The 11,329-nt window shown below is 34.3% G+C and overlaps 1 long non-coding RNA gene across 1 annotated transcript; it reads right to left on the minus strand.

The window, feature by feature from the left end:
* On the minus strand, positions 201 to 482 carry LOC109132180. Its single transcript, XR_002037420.1, has 2 exons — positions 391 to 482; positions 201 to 295 (listed from the first exon to the last, which is right to left on the minus strand). It is a non-coding gene; the product is annotated as an uncharacterized LOC109132180 (long non-coding RNA).

An 11,329-nucleotide genomic window follows, 5' to 3' on the forward strand; every position in this document is an offset into this window, starting at 1 on the left:
AAAAAAAAGGATAACAAATGAAAGCAACAACTAAGCCTTCAAGAACGTCGGAGAGGATTGGTGTGAGAGCAAAAGAGAACTTGACCCATTGTTGCTTGATAGAAAAATTGATTCTTTAGTCAACCTAAGTTTTCGGCTGTGCGCCGGAGAAGCACACGACTTGAATCGAAGCAGATCTTTCCCGGTTTTGAGATCCCAACTTCTAATTTCGTCGATAAATCCACGGCTTAGCTTTTTCGTCTTCTATGCCGTCTTCCTCCGCTTCACCTCTCAGCTTCTGCTTCTTATATGTCGTCTTCAAACCANTATTAAGGTCATTACAACCGTAGACCAGAAACCCTAATCCCAAAATCAGATTTAAAGGGGGGAACAGAGATAGAAAAAACTGACCTTCTCCCACGGAAACAAGTTTCCCTTCTAGATCTGGAGATACGGTCGGAGGTTTGGCCGTACAAAGTCATCGCGATTCGAAGAAATGAGAGTGAGAGTCTCTCCGAAAGAGTTTTGAGAGTGATGATGATTTTTTTTTTCTAAGTGTTAGTGTCAAGGAATAGAGGCACGGGTTGGTGAAGGTTTCTTTGTTGGGGAATTGAACCCTATAACCTAAAAACAAATTATAATTTACTCTGTAACTACTCTAACCACTAAAAGCTAATATATTCTGTATAAACTGTATTATATACTCCTAGGATTCTCAATAAACTAATCTCTAGGGTTTAGATTTTCTCCAGCCATCACCACCACTGATCACCGGCCGTTGCCACCGTCGGCCTCCGGTCGCCGCCACAACCGGCCATCGACATCTGGCTACCGACCACTGACTTCCAGCCATCGACGTCCGGCCACCGACTTCCGGCCAACCTCCGGCCACCGATTTCCGGCCACCGACCTCCGGCCACCGGCCACCGACTTCCGGCCACCAACCACCGACCTCTGACTACCGCCACCTCCGACCACCTACCTCTGGCTACCAGCCACCGCCACCTCCAACCTCCGGCCGCCACCACCTCCGGTTGTAATCTCGACCACCCACCCTCCAGCCACCATTGCCACCAAACCATCAAAGATAATTTTTCCTACCCTTCATGTTATTCACTTCATTTTTCAAAATAATATGCTATATTCTTAATTATATATGTAAATATGGCTAGTTGGAAAATTGACCCTTCTTTGTTTGTTGATTTTTTTTCTTTTTTTTTGTTGGCCAATTTTCAATTCATATCAAAATCCAAGGTGGTACAAAAACCTCTCAAGGCCCAGACTAAATGATATAGTATTTAAGTTTTTTTTTGTTTATCAACAATTAGTTTCAGATTTTAAAATGACTAATTTAATAAATTTTATAAGTAATTAGTTTTTGGAAGTATTAAATTATATATATACACTAAATAGTTTTAGATTAGATTTAATTTTATACACATAATGGTTATATTTTGGTTAAATGGTTTATAATTTAATTTCTATATACTATGCATTATAAAAGTTTAAAATTAAGATATAAGGTTTAAAGTACAGGTTTGGGGTATAGGTTTATGATTTGGGATTAAGTTTTGAATTTATGACTTATGAATTAATTTCTAAGATTTAGAGTTTATGATTTAGGTTTTGGGGTTTGGTTAAGGGTTTGGGGTTAAATTTTAAAAATTATGATTTTCTTAAATAGCGATTGTTTACTATAAGTCGCATATTAGTCGCTAAATTGGTGACTATTTAGCAACTACATATTTCGGTGTGCAATATAGTCATAAAATAGTCACTAAATTATGACTAAACTAGCGACTAACATATGCAGTCGTTAAAAACGACTAATATACAACCAAATATTTGTAGTCATAAAATAGTCGCTAGATAGTCACTACTTAGTCGCCAAAAATGACGACTACATATATAGTCGCTAATTGTAGTCGTAAAATCCATGTTTTCTTGTAGTGTAAGCAATGATTTTGTTATGTTTTCAGGAGAAGACAACATCAAGACTGACGAACCCAAGCAACAATAGGCTAAACCTGCCGAAGCCACTGAGGTAACTCACCTTAATATATCATGTGTATGAATTTTCCTTGTTGGGTCAAAGCTCAATGTTGTTTTGTTTATTTGTTACAAAACTGATCAAAGGGCTTTGAAGTTGAATGAGATTAGATTCAATGCCCAGAAGGGGAGGCAAATTCCTTTAAATTCCATAACATGGTTTCATCAGGAAGATGGGATCAGAGACAATTGAATTCAATCCTATATTGTTTCTGTTTTTTTGTATTACTTTTCTTCTTTATTTGTTGTCAATTTTCATGTCATCAATATTTTATGTCATGCAATTATACTATGATTTGATAAGATATGCTTATGCCGTTATACATTTCCAATATACAGATCAATCAAGTGTATACTAAAGATTAGCCAATTGAACAAACAAACAAACACAAGTACCCTGACTCTACATGTCAACAGCGAAAACCACAAAACAAAAAGCTTGTTATGATTTATTAAACTCTTGGACAGAGCAAAGATCATTATTGATCATGGTTTTATGGCCATTCAAACTGCAGTATTCAGAAGAGGAAAAAAAAACCTTAGCATAAGAGCTGAGGACACACCCTAACCATATACAAAAAGATGGGAGAAGATAAATGAAACAAAAATCTATATTTTCAAAAAACTATATTTTAAAAAATAAGAGACTCAAAATTATATCCTATCATTGGAGAGTATAATTTTAATTAGAATTTTAAGGGTTTTTATTTTATAAACAGTACATAATATATTCATTAAAATTTACAACAGTACATAAGAGACTAAAAATTAAAATCACCGTTGGCGTTGATCTAAGTGACGCGAATGATTAAGACGGTTTCTTAATCTTAAGTGATGCAAAATACTTCTCTAATTGAAAGTGTAACGTCGGTTTACTAATTGACTTTAATCTACCGACGTTAACCGGCTAGCTCTGAGTTTTGTTTTTTTTTTGTGCTAAATGATTTTATAATATTAAAAACGTTTTTAAAGGGATTTTTCATTTCATTTTTACAATAGGTGTTAAAAAAAAAATAGGAGTTAATTACTAGATACGAACTTTCATTTCATTTTTACAATTGTGTTTTTATGCCATTTTACTATAAATAATTTAAATGTATCATTTTTTAAGATTTTAAAACACAATTTGACACATTATGTTTGGGTTTTTTTTTGTTTCATTTTTCTTAGGGTTTAGTAGTATTTGTTATGAAATATGTATTTTAGCAAAAAAAAAAATCATAAAAACACACATTTTAAAAGTGGTAATTCCAGAAAATTTAACATATATAATACTTGAATGAGAAAATGGCAAAATCGATAAGTATGTGTTACCTAATTTATAGACGTGGTGGTGAACATGTATGTGACTGATATCTTCTTTTTTTTTTTGTGTGTGTCAGAAGTGAGTGATATGAAGATATTACTTTCTTGTTTTGAAATGAGAAGAAATGGCAAAAGCAATATCGAGGTGGACTTTGTACAACAGAAAAACAAAAAACAAAAGGAAGAGTCTATAGATTATTGGGTTTTGGGATATGCATTGATATTTGGCTTTGTAAATGTGAGTATCTATATTTTATATTATGCCATTTTAGTTTTGTTTATTTAAAAAGTTATTTACAACATTAATTTCTAAAATTTTTCTAAAACTAATATTATTCCAGATTTTATTTCCTAAATATTTTAGATTTTACTTTAATTAACAAAATAACAGCAATCAATATAGAAATAAAAACTATCATACATTTAACCATACATTATGTTCTGTTTTGAAGATATTCTATATCTGAATCCTTCATAAAAAAAAAAAAAAACAAATTGATTCCCATTTTGTTTTCCAAAATCTGTGAGCTTTGATTCTTAACGTAAGAAAAACTTCCATTGAAAATTATTTAAATATTATAATTAACATATATAAATTTAATAAAAAATTTAATTATTACGAATATGTAAAATTAAAAAATTCTAAATTACTATATAATGTAGTTATACAGTAGATGAGTTATAAAGAGAATATGTTGAAATTAATAAAATATTATTAAATTTGTGTTAACACGGGTTAAATCCTCATTTAATTATTTATCAACACTACTAATATTAGAATATTTGAGATAAAATCAAGTTGATTTAACTAAGATTGTATAAAATAATTAAATCGTTAGGAAAAATGTGACTTAATCACAATGTATAATAATTATGTATTTAGATCTCTTATTTTTGTTATAATAATTAAAAATCAAAATAGAATCTTAATCACTAAATATAACAAACAAATAGTCATGTAGTGTATTTCAGATTAAATAATAATATAAATATTTAGCCGCACAACAATTAGAAAATTTAGTTATTCCTCTATTTACAAAACATTCAATATTTAACTATAAATTATATGTCTAAGATGTACCGCGGGTTAAAATCTAATATAGCTAATAATTATATGCAGCTATTAAATTGGATTATTTATTTCTTTCCATTTAATTCTGTAAGAAAACTAGTTGACAAATTTATAGACAGCTTGTTTGATACAATTTCTAACGGTGCCACTGTTTTAAAACTCACATTGCGACAATACAAAAACTAACTAGAGTTTTTTTTTCCGCATTATATATATATCTACATATATGGTCGACAAACTTTCGATGGGTTTGTAGTTTTTCTAGTACTATTACGATCGAAAAGATTGCAACGTGAACAAATTTTCCTATTTGAGACATTATTAAATTGCGTTACCTGCAAAATAATTTTGTGTTTAAACTAAATTATCCAGAATTATGTGTTCTCTTTGCTAAAAAAAAAACAATTGCGATATGTGTTCTCTCATGTTCATGTGATTCATAACTTTTTCGGTTTTTTCTAGATCATAGTAGTTTACTACTGTTTTGTTTTATTTTTGATGCTAGAAATGGAAGAGAGTTTTGACGCTAGGGATAAATAACTAATCCAAATTTTTCGATCCGACCCGAATCGAAAAAAGTCGGTTTGGATCAACTTTAGTTATTAGGGAAAACCGATCGGAAAAATTTGGAATGGGATTCGGGTATCTCTTCAGGTCTGGTTGGTTCGATTATTCCAATCGGTTAACCAAGATTTTAACCCTAGTACTAACAACTAAGCCTACACGACTAATCCTTTTTACCCTAATCTCACCACGACACCACCATTCTCTCTCTGTCTCTCTCACCGAGTCACGGCCACCGACGAAGCTCTGTCTCAGTCTCATCATCCCGTCTTCTTCGTCTCTATTCGTAATCCATATCCCATAAGGTACTATTGAAACTTCGATTTGTGATATTAGGGTTTGAGTTTGTTTTGATTTGGGAATTAGGATATGAGTTTCTCTTAGAGACCCAATTGCACAATTTCTCAGTTTTCAAGACCCATATGGTTGGGTTTGAGACTCGAAATCTAGGGTTATAAGACATATATGCCATGTTCCTAAGAGAGAAAGCCGCATTGAAGAACTTGTTCTGCGCCGAGAAGAAGATAGTGTCTTTTGACGACTGATATATGGGTAGCTCCTACAACTGCTTGCAGCTCTATGGTGGTGACTGCTCATTGAGTTGATAAGAACTGGGATTTACATAAAAGGATCATTTGCTTCAAGCCTGTGACATATCATAAAGGGGACACCATTGCTGAGCATCTTACTGCATGTCTACAAGAATGGGGCACTGAAAAGATTTCAGGGACATGCGACGATGTTTAAAAACAATTGATTTGGGCACCTATGTCACCAAAATGCAATTATCTTTTTTGTCAATGGTCTTAGAGAACTCCACAGTTAAATGTTCTTGAGCTGGAATAGTCTCAGGATATGTGACCTTCCGAGAAATGAATGTCGGAACTGTGCGAGTGAGGACAAAACACAGGGAAATATCATTTGGTGATTTGTAGGGATGGTAACAAGTATTGAAAACCTCCCGGAGGTAGCAAACCGACCTTCATGTATAGATGGGCTCACGGGCATAGTGATAAGGCGTGAGACCCACTACGAAAGGTGGGCCATGAATTGGGAGTGGACATGGGATCCACTGAGAGGTGGCGGTCGGGGCGTTACAATAAGCGTTACTGGAAGACTCTTTTAGAGCCTTGATGAGTGTATCGAGATAAGACCTCCTCACTAGTTCTGAGGATGCTGCTAAAGCCGCTCCATTTCCTGCAATAACTTGAGGGATCATCGGAGTTTGAGCTTCACCATACCCACTTGCTTAATTTGCTTTCAGTTTAGGGACCTTTTTGCCGAAGATGTGGATGTAGGATCCAAATTTCTCCCTCCTCTTCATCGCCTTATATCCACAATTACAGTTTGCCTTTATCTGCACCACAAACAACAATTGAGATGCATGAGTATTACTCTGTGAGGCAATCCTCCCATCTACTAGGCTAGACACACAAGCAATACAAAAAGTAACAAGCAAACCATACAACTCTGAACACATGTGTCGTCACTGCGCCCTTGCGTCGTCCGTTGGAAAGATAAACACTCACATCAAGCACAAAAGCAATCAAACACATCAAATCTCTTCGATAAGCCATGGTCACGCACTCACCTTTGCAAAACAGAGAGAACAGACTACACATGACCAGAGACAGCACCACATCACGCGTTTAACACTTTCACAGCCTCGGATCTCCAACCACATGAACAGATCTCTCAAGAACAGGCACATAACTAACAAGAAACTATCTCGAAGCTTTTCTCTCTTTTTGAAAATAGATTGATGAAATGGGTATTTTTGAAAAAGGGTACACCAAAAGGGGTACTTCTCAAAAATTCTCATTGAACATTTGTTCACTAATAAGTGGATGGACAGTTAGTAAGTTGTGTTTAATGTAATTGGTCATCCACTTATTAGTGATGACCACAAGGATATACGGACTTTAACACCTTGATTATATATATCCATGTGGTCATATTTTGGTGTTTATGCTTGGATATTCATCAAAAAAATAAAAACAAAAATGTTTTGATGCAAACATAAAATTTATTGCGTGGTATTATTCAAGTATTTCTACATTTTGTAATGGACAAAACTTATTTTATCAAAAAAAAGTTCAACTGAAAAGTTGAACATTTGTTCACTAATAAGTGGATAACCAGTTACATTAAACACAATTTACTGTAACTGGTCATCCACTTATTAGTGAAAAAATGTTCAACTAAAAATGGACAGTGTATAATATACTAATTAAGAAAAAAAATATAGCAATATACATCTTAAAATGTAGAAAAAATATAATCATAATATATCATATAAAAACGAACAGATAATTTTTTTTGATAATAAGTTAATAACTAGCTAAATAATTATCCATAAACTATACCACAATTTACCATCCACTTGTCAATGAATATATATTTGGCTAAAAATAGATAATATATAACTTATTTACCTAAAATATAACAAAATGCATCTTAAAAAGTAGAAAAATGTTATCATAATTTATTGTAAATATATATAACCGTTTTGTCATAATTACACAAATGACTAAAAAGATAAAAGAAAGAGGGGAAAGAAGAGAGAGAGGAGAATGAAATATAATTAAAAAAAAAAAGTAAAAAGCCCTTTAGTTACTGTAACACCCGCAACCCAAAGCTGTGTGTTTTGGGGGAGGGTGTCGATCGACACCAAGGTGGTGTCGGTCGACACCACTTATTTCTGGTTCGACCAGATTGACTTAATTGTCGATTTTTTGGTTGGTTTGGTTTAGGGAAAACCATTAAAACAAGATATTAAGTGTTTGTCGACGAAAAGAAGGGTTTTGGCATTTGTCTTTTGTCACCGTTTAACATTTTTGAGAGAAGAAGGGAGAAAACATTGTTCTTGAGCTTTTGAGAGAGATTGATGAGATTCTTTGCTGTTTCTTGAGAGATCCAAAGCCAAGAAGGAGTTAGAAGCTTGCTAGGAGTGTTGGATTTGTTGCTGTTGGTCAGAATTTTCCTGTAAAGAGGTGATTGCATGACCATGGCTGATATAAGCATGTGATTCCTTGTTCTTGCTTGTTTGTTGTTGTTTTGTGTGTTTTTCTTGCTGGGATTGGTTGCTACAGGTTCCTACGGACGTTTATGGTATGGGGTTTGAGTATTGGGCGATTTGGAGGAGGTTGGGAGAGAGATTCGACTCTGGGCTTCGAGCGGATCGTGGTTGCAGAGGGAGTGTCGATCGACACCAGCAAAACGGCATCGATCGACACTGTTGGGTAGTGTCGATCAACACAAAGGCCAGTGTCGGTCGACACCTCCCTTCGAGATGATGTTTGTTTTCCTGGTTTGTATGTTTGTTTGTTTTGATTTTTTGGACATTGGAATTACAGTTGCCTCACTGAGTGTTTATCAAATACGCATGCATCTCAATTTTTGTTTGTGGTGTAGGTAAAGGCAAAGTGCGATCGTGGAATCAAGGCGATGAAGAGGAGGATGTTCTAGGGACTCGATTGGTTGTTGTCTGGCATTGCTAGGTTGCTAGAGTTGGGTCATTAGAACATTGTTAGGATTATTGGTTCTATGTTTCTCTGTTGTTTGGTTATTGGAATTGATATACTTGATTATTGATTATTAATTATTGGGTTAATTTGTTGGTTAATGGTATTGGTATTATTTCCGCTGTTTGGTTTAATTGTGGTTAGGAGAATAGTAGGTATGAGACCACTAGTTGTAGGGTATTTATTTATATTATATATTATTATTTAACTAAAAAAAACGGGTCAGATCATTTCAGTTACATACATTACTAAGAGTAATATTGTCTACAATTATGAAGTATACTAGAAAAGTAATGCAAAAAGTATACCAATAGAAAAAAGTAGGTCTAGATGAAGACTTTCTACCCAAAGTAGGTGTGGGTGCAATAAACTCTTTTAATAATTCTGATGTTTCATAAAAACCCTTACTTTAAAATCCAGGAACATCATAAATTTTTAGTGTTTTACACTTTTTTTTATAAAGTCCATTAAATTTATAACCTTTTAAAAAGAATAAACATTAAATTTCAATTAATTAAAATACTAAATTAATGCGTTAACTAAAACTTAAGGAATAAAAATATATATATATATATATATATATATATATATATATATATATTTGGAAGGATAAGAATAAGAAAGTTGTTCAGGGTTTTGAGGCAGAACCAATTGAGGTCATTAATCAGGCGGATAATGATAAATTGTTATGGAAATAGGCCAAGTCTTTCTATTCGGCTTCCCTAGATCCCTTGACTGTGGAAACTCGGGATCCTTCTCCCCGGTGTCAGGTTGATGGTTCTTGGAAGGCTTCAGATCGTCTTGCAGGTTTGGGCTGGTGGTTTTGTAATGGTGAGGATTCCACGCTGCTACTGGGAACATGAAGTCAACGTTGTAGTCCTTCCCCTCTACATTTGGAGTTTCAGGCTTTGATTTGGACGATGGATTCCCTATTGGCGGCAGGCGTTGAGTGTCAGAGTTTTGAGACGAATAGTGTAGAATTAGTGGCGATGGTGCAGTCTCCTGATGAATGGCCCCGCCTTCTCCAACCTTTTGGACGACTTCAACTTACTCTGACCATCCTTCCCCTCCTTCCAGCTGTCGAGGATTCCACGGACATCAAACGGGCAGATTGTCTGGCTTGCTCTTCGAGATCTTTATCTTCTGAGACTTCTTTTGTAAACTCTTATCCTCCTGTATTCCTGGGCGTTCGGGTATTCGGTTCGGTTCTGGATATATCCATTCGGTTCCGGTTATTTTGAATATAGGAGTTTAGGATCCATTCGGTTAATTTACTATTTTGGTTCGGGTTTGGTTCGGTTTCGGTTATTTTCGGTTCGGTTCTGGATATCCACAATTATATAAATTTTTAAAAAACTTTCAAAGATAAATAAAAATGTGATAATTTTTTGACAAATATATCTAATATTTAAAATATTGTAATATTTTGGTCTAAATTTATATGATATTGATTCAGTTCAAGCTTCAGGTTTTTAGATTAAATTTTATTACTTTATTAATCTAAAATGTATTGATTCACTAAAATGTCTTCGTAGTATAGTGGTTGCACTCACTCCTTTAATGCCTCTATCTGCGGTTTGAGCCCTGGAAAAACAGTTTTAATGTTTGTTTGGTTTTATTCGGCTATATTCGGGTAACCGAATGGATATCGGTTCGGTTACTATCCTTTGGTTTGGGCAAACAATCTTAGAGTTATTTTCTAGATTAATGTTCGGTTGAAAAAAACAAAAATAAAATATATATATATATATATATTAATCGCAGTGTTGCCCCTAGCTCTTGTTACTCATAAAAATCAATATTACTCCAAAACCTAAAGAGCCAAGTAGCCCTGGGCAAAATACCCGAAACCCGATCATCGAACCCGACCCAAAAAACCCGAACCCGAACCCGATTCGAAAGAAGAAAAAACCCGAATGGATTTTGGATTTCTGAAATTTGGATACCCGATCCCGATCGGGTTTTATCCGACATTGAAAATAAATCCGATCAAAACCCGATGATATACGAAACCACAGATATAGCCCTATGAATGATCATAGCCGATTATCTCTAACTCTAACCCTTTTGATTTGTTGCTTTTACCTCTCACCATCGGTTCGTTTTCCCGATACTCGATCTATAATCACTATTTATTCGGATTAAATCCCCATTATTCAAGCTGGAAAACCTAAACTGCTACTCATCTCCTCCGTCTGAGTCTTCACGGAGACATTCACAGGTGAATGTTTTTGTTGTATCGTGTATCATTTTTGTTTGCGAGTTCTACTATGTTTCAATTTCTGTTGTATCTTGTATCAATTTCTGTGGGTTTTTGGATTTGTTTGTTCGATTGATTGATTTGCAAATCTCCAAATTAAGCATTTCAATTTTTTCTCAATGTTGTTCCTTCTTCCCATTTGAATCTGAACTGTGTTCTGCACCCAGAATTGGTTTTAGCTTCATGATTTATTTGAAATTCTATGTGTTTTTGTCTTGTATTGTTGAGTAAAGCATGATTGGTTTCTGTTTTAGTTTAGCTTCATGTCTTGTAATTTTTTAGTTTGATCATTTGATTGGGTTCTGTTTTAGTCTAGCTTCATGTTTCATGTGTGATCGATGGGTTTTGTTTTTGTGATCAATGGTGGTCTTGTTTGTGTGATCGATGGTGACATGTGATGTGTGATCGATAGTGGTCATGTGATCTGTTTTAGTTCATCATCTCCAAAGCATTTTTGAATTGCAGTACATAGATAAAGAAAACCAAAGTCACACAACACACAACAAGTGTTCGTTTAGGATATATATGATCATTGTGTGAGCATTTGTTTTGTGTGATCAATGATCGATGGTGACA

Source organism: Camelina sativa, chromosome 1, assembly GCF_000633955.1.
Source record: "Camelina sativa cultivar DH55 chromosome 1, Cs, whole genome shotgun sequence".
In the NCBI taxonomy this organism is placed as follows: Eukaryota; Viridiplantae; Streptophyta; class Magnoliopsida; order Brassicales; family Brassicaceae; genus Camelina; species Camelina sativa.